Below are 13,632 nucleotides of genomic sequence, written 5' to 3'. Positions count from 1 at the left end.
TGGGGGGGGGGGAGGGGAAAAGTGGTTTTCACATACTTGAATTTGTCAGATTCCACTCACACCTGGCAGGACTCAGTGATAGATGGGATAAAGGTAGAGAGAGAAGAGTTAGTTAAGGGGACTTGGTTGAGATGACTTAAGCGATGGCAGCCGGAGCCAGAGGTGTTTGAGTGAGATGAAGGATGAGGTACAGGGTGATGGATGGGGAGTCAGGGAGGAGAAAGTGAAGTGCTGCTTGCTGAGGAGAGAAATCCAGAGCACCACAGCCCTTTTTGGTGGTGTTTGTGAACTCTATCAGCACTGTGGTGCATACTTTTTGGAGTTGGTACATATGGAGAATCTTTTTTGGGCCTGCACGTAAACATGAAGAAGGTAGTGTTAGTCTTACAGAGTGGCTAACTATACAGGCTTAACACCACTACCTGATCGTATCATTTTTCCAGCGACCGTCTTATGATGCTAAACATGCAGGGCACATGGTGTTAAATTAGCGTTGAGTAGAAGGTCTACGCTTGATTTAGTGGCTTTCATTCAGATTGTCCTGTGAAATCAAAATGTGGTGTTTGCCTAGTATTGAAATGCTCCATTGACCTGCTTTTCCCAGGATCCTGTGTTATGAAGGCACATATATCCCTGCTTTGCAGATAATGAACTAAGGTTTAGAGAATAAGTATTCATTAATATGAGGTAGCTAGCTTTAATAATTAAGCTTTTGATCTGGTCTCTTTAAAGTACATGGCATTATTTAGCACTTAATGCTTAAGCAGTTTTTCTTGCATTGCAGGCATTTCTTTTGCACTATTCATGCGATGGCACCTAATTGTTTACGGAAGCAGCAAGATGCTTAAGCAGTGAGGACAATTCTTTCTGTTCTTGCAGGGTTTTGGTTTTTTGTAGACTACATATCCTTCAGCTGTGAAATCAGTCTTGTGGATAGCCCTCCTCATCACATGGCTCTGGTTCTTTTTAGAGACAAGTCTAGCCTGAACACTAAATGAGACTTTAGTCCTGTGGGGGAAAAATACCATGTTACCACGTAACTAAGGGCAATCATAATGCATACATACAGGGGGCTAAAATAGTATTTCAGGAGAATCTTAAGTCCTGCAATATTTGCATTGAGTTTACCAACTTGGTATTATTTGGCCCAGTTTCTTCTGAGTAATCATATTGAATGCTGTCTTCTGGTAGCTTTATATTTGCACTTACTTAATTATAGAGTTAAATTAATTTAGCACTTATGTGACTCTTAACATGCTTTAGAATTTCATTTGAAGCTAGTGTTCAGCTTACTCAAATGAGTTGTCTGGTTGTAAGATGCAAAATTGATGCAAAATCTGTTCCATCAGAGGGTTGGTTGGTTGTTTTTTAGATTGCACTGCTGCCTCATGGAGTGGTTGCGGTTGGCAGGGCCTCTGGAGGTCACCTGGTCCAGCCCCCTGCTCAGGCAGGGCCACCTAGAGCTGGTTGTCCAGAAACTTTTGAGCATCTCCAGGAATGGGAACTCCACCACCTCTGTGGGCAACCTGTGCCAGTGCTCAGTCACCCCCCTCACAGTAGAAGAGCTTTTCCTGATGTTCAGACGGACCCTCCTGTGTTTCGGTTTGTGCTCATTACTTCTGGTTCTGTCGCTGGGCACTGCTGAGAGGAGCCTGGCTCAGTCTCCTTTGTGCACACCTTCAGATACTTACATACGTTGATGAGATCCCCCTGAGCCTTCTCCAGGCTGAACAGCCCCAGCTTTCTCAGCCTCTTCTCAGAGGAGAGATGCCTCAGTCCCTTTAATCATCTTTGTGGTCCTTTGCTGGACTCTCTCCAGTAGCTCCATGTCTCTTGTTCTGGGGAGCCCAGCACTGGACCCAGTACTCCAGGTGTGGCCTCAGCAGAGCCCTGGTAAATTATAGATCAAATAATTCACAGCTTTGTGAATTTCAGATGGACACTAAACATCTCCTGCTTACTGCAGCAGTTGATCAAGTGATGTCTTAATTTTATAGTGTGAAGAGCTTTCTTAATGTTGCTATTTTGGGGAGTTAGCAACAGGAGTTCGTGTCAGAAGTGCTTTATGGTGCTTGCACTGCATTTATAGTGACTGGAAATCCTCTTGTTCCTTTGTCTGTCACCTGGTTGTCCTTGTTATGAAAGGGAGGTGAAAATCAGTGTGCTGGGATCAGCTAGATGTTCAGATTATTGAAAGGTTAAAGTGTTTGTTTCTTGTGATTCTTGAAATGCTTCAGGGCCTTGTTAAAAGCCTACATGCACCTGTCTTTGACAGCATCACAACCTACAGCACCACCAGTGAGCCAGTGCTGTGCTCTGAATAAGTTTTGTTAGTAGCACCCAAGTTAAACTTCGTGTGAGATGTGTAATTTACAGGTGCTTGTACGTGGTGCCTCTTTAGGACAGAAAAAAATACAGTGAAGAGCCTCTGTAAAGTTGCAAGAGGATGACTGAGATGTCCACTGAAAAGCAGAGTACCCTAAGGTCTTGAAGCAAGTGTCTGTGGTATGTGACTTACAGTTCAGAATCTGTTGTATACATGTTCTTAAATCTTCATTTTCTAGCTTTTAAGTGCTTGACTCCAAAGAACGGTAGCTTTTTGCTTGTTGTATGCAAAAATAAGTATTATGTTGCTATAGTCCACATGCCTGTCTTTGCAGAAATGCAAAAATTTGCATGATAGTATTTCATTTTACCATTTCAAAGGGACTTGAAGATTACTGTAGGTGCACACTGCTGGATGGAAAGTGAGCTTCTAATCCTGACGGATGCCATGCACTGTAACAAAACTGAATTGCTGATGATGGCCTGAAAATATTCTTATATATTCCACTTAATTGGAACTGCTGGTTTTAGGATAATTATTTTATTGCCTTGCCCTGTAAAGCCCTTTAGCCTAATGATAGTCTGTGATTGGTGCTTATTTAGACAGGGTTTCTAGTGTTGCAGGCAAACTGTTGCTCAGGTCTGGAGAAATGGAGGGATTAAGGCTGGCAGGGTGTTTGGAGGGAGCGTGCAGCAACATCTGGCTGCTTGCAAGCTGCAGCAGGTTGTGACAAGTTACTTGCATCGCGGAGTTGAGCAATCTGTTTTCATTTTGAAGCTTTTCAGTGTGCTTGGATCCTTGTCCGTCAGATTTACTGAGTACCAGGGTTCATGTCAATGTTGTTTTGAGGTTTATGAGAACAAGCTGTGTCTGGGGTTCCTCTGCCCTTTTCCATTCTATTGCCTCACTTTTAATTTGCAAAGTTCAAAAAGTGTGTGGATAGATGTTTCTTTGGAGATGTGTGTAGTCATATAAACCCACTGCAATATTTGTAATGCTTGCAAACCAGCAGAAGAGTACTCTTCTAGAAATTTGAAATAACCTGTGGAAGGGCATCGGGAGTGATGCCAGTGGAGGCAGCTTTTAGCCTGGTTAGGATTGCTTTGAAATACTTGATTCTGTGTGACTGCCATTAAGAGGAAAGTCTGGGAAATGGTTAAGTTCTTGTGTGTATTGATCTGCTCTGCATTGCTGAGATGGGTGGTTGATTTCTGGGGCCTGCTTTATCACACCAGCTTATGTATTGGGATTTAAAAATGCTGGGGGCTTGCTCAAGAGAGAAGACAATTTGCTTCTGCAGATGTGCGGTTTGGGCGGCTTGGCTTCCTTGTGCGGCACTCCGTCTGTGCTCGGCGCTGGGAGGAAACGGCCATTTCAGCTCCCGAGAGGCCAAGGTCTGTCTAGTGATAAATGTTTGTGGCTCTTGTAACATTTGTGTGTCAGGAACTTGGAAGAAATCTGACCTCTTGAGACTGAAGGCTAGCCTGAGAGGGGGTGGGGGGAAATTTCCACAGCTGCATTCCTCACTGCTGTGATTTTACACCTGTGTTCTGTTTGGCAGCATCTTATTTATCACTGTTGATTGTTTGGTGTATTTGAGTACATGCTCTTTCTCCCTCCTGTGCTTGAACAGAATGGGAACAAGAGAGAGGAAATGGAGGCAAAGAGTTCCCATCATACATGAGAAGTGAGCAAGAAGGGATCACGGTACTGGGAGGAAGGCAGGGACCGATACTGCTGCTAAACACCACCTGGGCAGAGGGAAATACAAGAGATAAGGATCATGCTCACAGGAGTAAAAAATCTCAGGGTGGCATTTTCCTGAGTGGGAGCTGTGGAGGCAGCTATACTGCACACTCTTGGTGTGTGGATACTTTAACAGATGATGTGTTTGGGGAAGACTTGTGTTTTTTCTCTTCTGCTATTCAGAGTTGTGTTTGAATACTGGAAAAGCTGAATTAATGAGACCAATTCCAAATGTATCTTGATTTGCAGTTGTTCTGAGCTCTAGCGAAATGGGATTGCTTGATGACTAATTCCTACCTGAAACTGTCCAGACTGAAATACCACTGAGGCTCCTACTTTTCTTGCAGTGGAAGGTCTTTAGTTAGAGGCTATTCCTCTATAACTTAGTGTGTACTATTAAAATCATACTTGAGGTCTCAACTGTGAAAGCAGGGAGCGTGTTAAGGGTGAAACGCATTTAATGAGTTGTGCCTGATGAATTGATTTCTCCCCCCAACCCCGAATGGCAACAGCACCAGCAGATCCCATGTAAGAATGAATGCTAACACTCTCTGAAAATGCCTTGTGGCAGTACAAAGGGTGCGATGGTAGAGGCTTCAAATGCATTATTTCTCTTCCATCTCAGCCTTTGTCCTTCTTTCAAGCGGATAACTCACATATTTGCACTGACTGCTTTGGAGATCTGGGAGCAGAAGTAACAGCATGAAACTAATGTGATGCTTTAGAATTTCGCTGCCACTTACTGGGTGTTGAATAGCCGTAATTAAATTAACTAGTATATTGATTTCACCATGCTGCTTGGGAATGATAAGAGCAGTAATGTAAGCATTGGAGCTGCTGCTTAGTAGACTTGAAAAGCTGCAGCCTCAGAATACATAATGCCAGCAGTACCAGTGAAGCTGAACAAGTTGACAAAGATGGTTATCCTCTCAAAACTGTTTTTAGCATTTACGAAGTTAGTTGATGACTGTGTAAGAGTAATTCCTAATAAAAGGAAAAAAATACTAAACTCCATGGCTTTCCTGAGTGCAGAGATTGTCACAGAAGCAAATAGACCTGCTTTAGTTTGTCTTGAGCTTGGCTTTGTGTTAAACAATTAGCGTCACTGATGGAAGTCTTGCAAAGCATCTCAACAGATGTGAAGGGTGTGTTATCCCTTCAGCAGTCCCATCCGTCACAGAACTAGAAGCATGAGTTTTGAGGCCAAGAGCTCTGATGCATTGAGGGAGGGGTGTGTGTGTGGTTTTTTACTTTTTAAAAAATCTGTACTCTTTTGGGTACTTTTTACTGAAATAGTCATGGCCACTGGCAGGGACACTGTTCTACAGTTGACTTATGCTCTCGTACCTTAATAGTCTTTCCTACAGGGATAACTGAATCAACATATGGGTGCATTACTTTAAAAAAAACAAACAAACAAAAAAAAAACAAAACAAAACAAAAACTGACGTGACTTCCGTGGGTAGGTGACACAGATACTGCAAATGCATGTTATTCACAAGTCCAAATGATGTCTGACGTACCTTTGTTAGGTGGTTGAGTTTTGACTGGGAAGATTACAACAGTATCAGAAGAGCTGATTTTTTGATTCTTCAGCCATATTTCCTTGTGCTTAGGCTGATAGTATGAATTTTTCCAGCATGTATTTGGAGAACCTGTTGCCAAAAAAGGATAGCTTCAGATTTAAAGTCAGTGTTTCAGATTTATTATGCACTTTTAATGAAAGGAAAATGGAAGGGGAAAAAAAAATACATATTTATCTTCAACAAGGTAGATTGTGCAGTGCTGTGTTTATGGGTTAGGTTGCACAGACCTGGGAGGTGGATGGTGGTGAAGGGATGTTAAGGCTTGAGGTTCATACTCATTCATGTGGATGTTCACTCTGGAGTGGAAGCTTCTGGTCTTGCCAGAGGGCTGACCCAGATGAGCTGCTCAGGAGCAGAGGCGTCGTTCTCTGGAGCAGGTAAACCTCTGAACAAATAGAGTATTTGTATAAAGATAATAACTTATTTAACTGTGTAACTCTTCTCAATTAATTTATTTCAGTGGCGGTGAGTCAGGAGCAGGAGTGGCTTGCTGTGTGAGGGCTGTGGTGGTTTGATGTCCCACTGCAGTGGTGATTTCTCAGCTGCTTATGAAGAAACTCTTGCAAATTACAGACTAGTGTACTAAGAAAACAGGCACTAATTTCAGTCATTTCTGCAGGAATCTGCCAGAGGGTTGGGTAGGCGGCTGGGAGACAATTATGTCAGTTGTCGTTACCAGATTGTTCTTAATGGAATACTACTTTTTGTAATATGAATATTAGCCCTAGTCTAATAACAGTCTCATCTACCTCTTACATTGCACATTCATTTTGTGTTTCTTGATTTTAGACAAAAATTTTGCCAGAACTGTTATGATTTTAACTAATTAAGTAATGAAGAGTAACCCTTGCTTCATAAGAATAAAATCTAATTTTTCCCATGCTGATAGAGGCAAGTTTCTTTTGTACATTGTGCTCAAAAAGAAAAAAAGAGTTGAAGCTAGACTGCATTTGCACAAGGACATTTGAAAAGAAGTGTTTTGTTAGGCTGCTAGACTGACATGATCCAATTTTGTCATGAACACAAGGGCTGCCTAGCATCTTTTGCATTTGGGAATGAAAATTGGCCTCTCTCTTTCTGAGCTTCTTCAGATGTTTTGTTATGTTAAACAGTGCAAAGAATGACGGATTTTCTCTGTGGTGCTGCTTAAATTTACCTTTTTGTTTGTGTTCAACTTTAATTTATTCCCTCAAGTTTGCACCCAAGGGTGGGAAGTACAAAGATGTGGAAGTTAATAATGAGATTTAGGGGTTGCCTGGGTAAAAGGGTGGTGGTTTTGCCTTGAAATCAAAGCAAAGCATTGGTCTTACTCTTTTCATGTGAGCTGGTGTAGGTTAGTCAAGTCCAAGCAATGAGAAACTAGATCCTTAAGTGTTGTGCATTGTTTGCATATGGACTTATTTAAGGAGGCTTGACAAGGCAAAACTGCAGCCGATGTTTTCAAACTGTTTATTGTTGATTGCCAGTATACTGCTGAAACCAATAGAAGCATTGCTGAAAGCTGCTTTTCCTCCTCTAGTTTGTGTAACCCAACAGTTTTTTTGTATTTCTTTGTGAGCTTTTCCACCCCTTTATTTCTTTGACTGTTTTGCCTAAATAATGATTATTGAAGAACTGCCTGTTTTCTCCAGCTCTTTGTAATGTGTTTGTGTTTTTCTTCTAGACCCACTTGTTTTCTCCTTTTATCATTCCATATATGACACAAAACATTCCATACCAATTTGGTTTTGTTCCAGGATGCTGGTGTATTTGCCCTACTTAAAGGTGCGAAAGTGTTCAACACTTTAGGAGGAACCGACACCTTGCAGAATTACATTTCCCCGCCAATCAGTAGGTTTTACCATAGTAGTTTACTAAGCATTCTCAAAATCTGAAACAGTTGGGAAAATGAACCCTGTTTCTATATTCTTTTCATTGGCAACTTGCTACATAGGTTGATTACATCTTATGCTGCAAGAGATTTATACATTAAAAAAAAAGTAAAAAATTGAGGTCACTGGTTCAGGCTGTGTATTGACAGTGACTTGTGATTCACTTAATTTGAAAACCTCTTTTGAAGCTACCTATGCCCAAAGCATGCTTTGAAAAAAGCCTGGACTTTCTGGATAAGGTAATAGTACTATTTACTAGCTCCATCTACGTGTTTGCTGCTTACAGTCTTGCCCTTCATATGGGACACTGCTGAGCATCCTCCCTAATTCAAGGAGTTAAACTGACTGAGGAGTGTTCCTCTACTTTTTTTTTTTTTCTCCCTGCATAGTGCCAACTTGACTCTTGAACTTGACTTGCTGTAGGTTTAAATAAGGAACATTGCAAGGCAGGTGTTAAGTATGCATGTCTGAAGGAAAAAGGGGAAATGCAGAATTAAAGCAATTCTGAGTTAGATTTAAACTGTCATGGTAATGGAGCCTAATGTGTTTTCTGCAAAGTCTTTAACCATTTTTAATGTCTACTTCAGAGAGAGTTAATAATAGCACTTAGTCTGGAAATTTGAGCAGTGAGGAGACAAGATTTCACTGTGTATAAAAAGGTATGTAGATAATAAGGAACAATCTGAATAGAGGTAGCTCACAGCCAATACTCAGTGAACATAACTGAACCTGTTTGACATTTGCCCGAGGCCAGTCATTGTCCTCTTGATCTGAACTTGTGGGAAGAGAGGCATTGGATGCAATCTGCCCAGTGTGTTTGCAGTGGTGTCCTCATCCTCTGTTTTGAGCAGTGCAGGGCTGTTGGAGCCTGTCAGGCTGTGCAGTGGATTTTCTTAGTGAGAATTTAATCTGTGCAACCCAATGAGAAAAACTTATCTTGGCTAAAATCTGTTCACTGGAGGATCCTGGAGTCCACCTGCCATGGAGCTTTTGAGCGTGCATGGTGCTGCAGCATTGCCCAGGCAGTTCCTGTGGGTATAGGGAAATTTTCTTGTCCTCTAAACAGAAGACTCACAAAACAGAGGAAGCCCAGGAACGCAGTGAGCAAAGCAATGGCAGCCTGCATCAAGCATACTCAGATCATGCAACCCATCAGTGAGCACTGGCTTTCTCCGCTGTTGGCCATGGTGCCCCATGCAATTGCATATCTGTATGTACCTTTCCAGTGCCATCACCCCTCATGGCTGGGACGTGGTGCAGCTCTGGACTTGCTGGTGATCAGCACCGGGGCTCCTTTGTGTCGGGCAGTACACACCTTCCTGCCTGGCTGCCTGCCCGGGACACAGGCAAGGTGCTTTTTTTGACTGGCAGGTTCAACTGCAATTTTTTGTGAGTGTTGCTGACCTGATTGATTATTATTTTGACAGAGTACTTCAGGAATTTAGGGTTGAGGTGGTGGAAGGTAGTGAGGAGATGAAAAATGAGGGGTGGAAGGCTGGTCTGGAAGCAAAACTGTGCTGTGGTGGATCTGAGTTAGGGAGATGCGAGCTTGCTTGTCTGGTGTGGACACAGGTTCTTATCTGTTTATGGCAAATTGAATTTTGTCTGTGCTATAGAGGAAATGTTTTAATTGTTGGTAAATTTAAAAGGAAAAAAATACCATACAGTATTGAAACACTGACATTTCCCAGGTATATGTTTATCAGTTTCCAGGAAAAGAAAGTGTGTGTTCAAATTCATAGAAGAAAAACGTTTAGTGAGAAGCTGTTGGAAGATCCTGCCTACTAGTTTAGGAAGTTTGTGATCCACAAGCACTAGAAGCACAGAGGATCTACTGGTAAAGTGTCACTGTGTATTTACTTTGGTTTTATGTTCTTCCCTAGGCATTTTTTTTAGACCCCTGCTAGAAACAGGATACTAAGCCAAGCAATCTTCTGCCTTTTTTATGATTTGAGCTATACTACAAAACCTCTTAAATCATTTTTATATGCCAGTCTTTTAGTTAGAGCATAATTTTTTGAGGCAATAAAACTTGACATTCTCATGCTGCTCTTACATGATGCTGTTGAAATTCATATAATTAGCATCACCTCTTAGTGTGTAGCTTTGTATGGCAGTACAGGCATTAAAACATTAGTGATCTGTATAATCAAATTACTCTGTGTTGTACCACTATTAAAGTGTAAAGATTTGATTGATCTTCTGTAGGGTAATTTGGTTTTGTACACCTTTAGATATTACCCATCATGGTATTTGTGCTTGACAGCTTCAATTAGGATTGCCTTTTACATTACTTTTGTAAAGACGGGGTTTTATAGCTGGCAGTTTTATTGCTGTGTACCTCTTTGATTGCTATGACCAATTTCTCTATTTGTATTAAATCAAGGATTATCACCTTGAAAATCTCATGGTGTTGCAAGTTCTGAAATGTTTTTATGAACCTCTAATCGCAGGTGTGAACATTTATCAGCAAAAGGTTTTCTTTATTTCAAAAGCAGTTTCATTGCTCAAGTTCTGTTGTTTCACCTGCTAATCCTTTTGTTGTCCTAATATTTTTTTTTAATAACTTGTACTTACTGAGTCTGATTTGAATACTTTGTTTGGTAAGTTTATGCCCATAAAGCTTCCCATCTTCTTGATCAGATCTAATGGCAAGTGTCTGATAGTTGTGAGCACTTCTCCACACTCCTCCTGTGTTTTCTAAATCTTAGGTGGATTTCATGTATAAACATGTACATGTTAAAATTATCTGAGCAAGTTATTTTTGAAGTTTGCTGTTTCTTCTATGTGTTTTCAAAGTTTTATTTTGTTTCATGGTGTGTATGTGTGTGCTTCCCCTCCTCCCTGTTTTACTGGTGGAAATGCTTTTTTGCATTTTCCATTTATTATTAAGTGGAAATACAGACAAATTGGAGAAGAAAGGTTTAACATTTTTTAATATACTGTGTCATCACATTCAGCACTTAAGGCATCACCTACCTCTTTTCCTGTTCAAGATCTTGTTTGAGAGCATTTCTCCCTGGGATTACTTTGTTCTGTTGATTCCTTTCATGTATCCGGTCTCTAGGGTTCTCCCCTTTGCCACCCCCTAGTATCTGTGATTATATACTCTTGGGGCTTGATGAAGTTTCAGAACCCTAATGAGCCAGCAGGGAGTAAAAGTGGTTAACAGCAACAAGAATGAAGAGGAATGTCTTGGCTGCATTTCTGTATCTTGTGGAAAAAAAAGGTGGATTAAATCAAGTTCTGGAATAAGAGAACACTTAGCACTTTGCACTGATCTGTGCCCAGTTTTCTGCGCTAAATAGAAGGAATTATTTCCTTCCAGCTAAATTCTCCCTTTTTTCAAATGCAGCTTGTCTACACAGTTTATCTTTTTTTTTTCTTAAATACAACACCCACACCCCCACACCCCCCAACTTTCACGATTCCCTAGATTCTTGAAATAAGTTCAGGATGCTTAAATGCTGCTGTCTTAGTCACAGCCTTTCCAGTTTTCTTGACTTTCTAGCCATAATAAAAATAACTGCCATTATTTATGTTCCCAATTGTATTGTGAATATTTTAATTGAACTCGGTTCCTGCTGCATAGATCATGCTTGCAGAGTGCACCTGTGGCTGATTTGTCCAGTTGTTCTCTTAGCATGTCAATATATTGCTGAGCCTGGATAGTGTTTAACTGGGAGCAATGGAAGAAAAGCTGTTTGAGACAAGACGAAATGGTACTGATTACAAATACAGGATGGTTTTGTCCTGAGAATATGGAGCTGGGATTAATTTTACAGCTGGAGGGATAGGGGGTGACTTCTAGTGCTTACTTTACTGCTAACTGCTCATGACACCCAGGGCAAGCTGTGGGGTTCTGACCTCCTGACGAAAGATAATGGCAGCTTCAGTATTTTTAATACCAGACTATGTGTCTTATTTAGGAACATTCACCTTAGTGCTCTGTCATCAATAGTTTTGTGGGTCTTTCAATTTTCTAGGTTTATTAAAGGGTAGACAAAAAATATTAGTATTGGTGTACCAATATAATTCCTGCCTCTCACTATGTGCTTTGTGTTTTGATCTGATTACCTTGAAGTTAATTCCATCATGCTTATGTGTCTCAGGCTCAAGAAATGAGCTATTCCAGGAGGAGTTACCTGTAATTAACAAGCTGATAATGCAAAGCAGTTTGTTTTGAGTGTACACAGTTGTAAATAAGAGTAAAACTGGACCTGTGATTCTAAGAAGCAGACAGGTACATTCAGGAGAGTCTGTGTTGACTCTTCTGGAGGACTGTATGAAAAGTTGTGTTTCTTTCCACTATATTCCAACTTCTACCTGTTTATTAGGCTATGGCATCTGTCTGAAATTGGTGCTTTGTGAGAATTTGAAGTGCTCTTGTTACTACTGACGTGCATGAGCATTGATCTCCAAACCTGCAATTGAATTTATGGACTTGAGGAAGTCTTTGCTTAAGTGGAGTTGGTGGTACTGAGTTGTTTGTTCCAGTGTATTACTGCTGGTCCTGTTCTTCACCATCTTACTCCTGTACTTCTTATTGCAGGTCTTGATGCAGAGTTGTCTTATGTGAGGAATGATGTGGTTAATCACTATGCATTGTCCTTCAATCTCTTAATACCCAGTGAGACCAACAATCTTCACTTCAGCTGGCATGCTAAATCCAAGGTAAGCAGGCATAACTTCTGTGTTTAAGTACTTGATACATGATCTGTATTGCTCTGTGAATACCCATTATTATAATTTAATGGCTTGTTTCTTTGCAAAAACTAGCATATGCTAGGTGCAAAAGAATGACTCATATGATTGCAGGCAATAAGTTGATATGTATCTAAACTGCTCCTTTCTTGTTTTAGAAAGCTTAAGCACTTTTTTGAAGTGTTTTATACTTCTTGCAAGCTGCGTGTGTGTGTGTATGTGTGTATGTGTGTATATACACACACGCGCGCGCGCTACTGGCTGTGGAATCTCTTCTGGTGGTTCATTGAACACACAGAAGGGGCAGCCATGAACTGAAGCCTCTGGAAATCAAATGTAGAGCAATTGTGTTTTAGAGAGTTCTGGAAACATGTTTGGAGACAAGAAGAACCTATAAAAGTGGCATCTAGTATGTTATTACTGTGCCCTGATTAAATGGAAAGGGATTTTTATTTCACTTAATCACCATGGCTGGAACATGCAGCAACAGCTGTTGTAAAGATTGTGTATGCTCTTACATTTTGAAGGCTTTCCAGTTATTTAACAATTTATTTTTATATATGAAATGATCTGTTTAGTCTCTGCCAGATGTTAGTGTTTTTTAACTTAAGGACAGAAGAATAACCATCACTCAAGTAGGAAAGACTGCAGTAGGAACAGTAATATTCAACAACTCCACCAGTGCAATTTCTGAAGATTCCTTCTGTCAATATTCTTGCCTTTGAGGTGTAACTTCTTGAGATGTGACTTTTGGCCTGCAATGGTATTGGGTAGAGCGCCAGCCAGCCCTTCTACCTGATACTGTATTCCACCTTCACAGGCAGTTCAGTCAATTGCCATTTGAGTAGCACCTTTGAAAGAGTTTCCTTGCTACAACTTCAGCCATGAGCTACCTGCATCACTGTCCCTACTCTGAGTTTTCTTGAGCCTGCTTGTGAATTTTGAATAGGAATTTTTGAGTTTGTTTAGCCCTGCTTCCATTGCTGTGACTACACCACTTGGCATCTTCTGTGCTAACTTTGTAGGGTGGGTGTAGTGCAGTTTATAGGAACTCAGAAACTGGGTTATGTTTCTACCCTTGGCATCTAGACTGAAAAATATATTACATAAATGCATCCTATTATGTTTTAGAAAGAGGGAAAAAAAAAGGAAACTAATGGTACAAACAAAGTCAAACCAAGTTCATTCAGCTGAGTGGGGAGGGATAGGATGAATTTCTAACAGGAGCTTATGACTTAGTTACAATAGGTCCTGTTTGGTTTTTTTTTAATTAATATTTGCAGAATCACCTTTTGAAGTGGAAACAAAATCTTGACTGTAGTTGAATAAACTGTTTTTAAGCAATTTTGGCTGTGTAGTTTATAAAACTGACTAGAGGTGGGGGAATTTTTTGAATTCT

The 13,632-nt window shown here is 40.6% G+C and overlaps 1 protein-coding gene across 2 annotated transcripts in view; it reads left to right on the top strand.

Annotated features, from left to right (window-relative positions):
* Window positions 1-12,086: 12,086 nt before the first annotated feature.
* The window catches only part of RYK (receptor-like tyrosine kinase), a 41,762-nt gene continuing 40,216 nt past the window's right edge, over window positions 12,087-13,632 (top strand). For both annotated transcript variants that reach the window (XM_026855536.1, XM_026855534.1), the window contains exon 1: window positions 12,087-12,203. The gene's annotated coding sequence lies outside the window, so the exon portion shown is untranslated. The remainder of the gene's footprint in view (window positions 12,204-13,632) is intronic.

This window comes from Athene cunicularia (genome assembly GCF_003259725.1).
Source record: "Athene cunicularia isolate RWA chromosome 9 unlocalized genomic scaffold, athCun1 chr9_part2, whole genome shotgun sequence".
Classification (NCBI taxonomy): domain Eukaryota; kingdom Metazoa; phylum Chordata; class Aves; order Strigiformes; family Strigidae; genus Athene; species Athene cunicularia.
The sequence above is the reverse complement of the archived record's forward strand: the minus strand, read 5'-3'. Positions and strand labels throughout refer to the sequence as shown.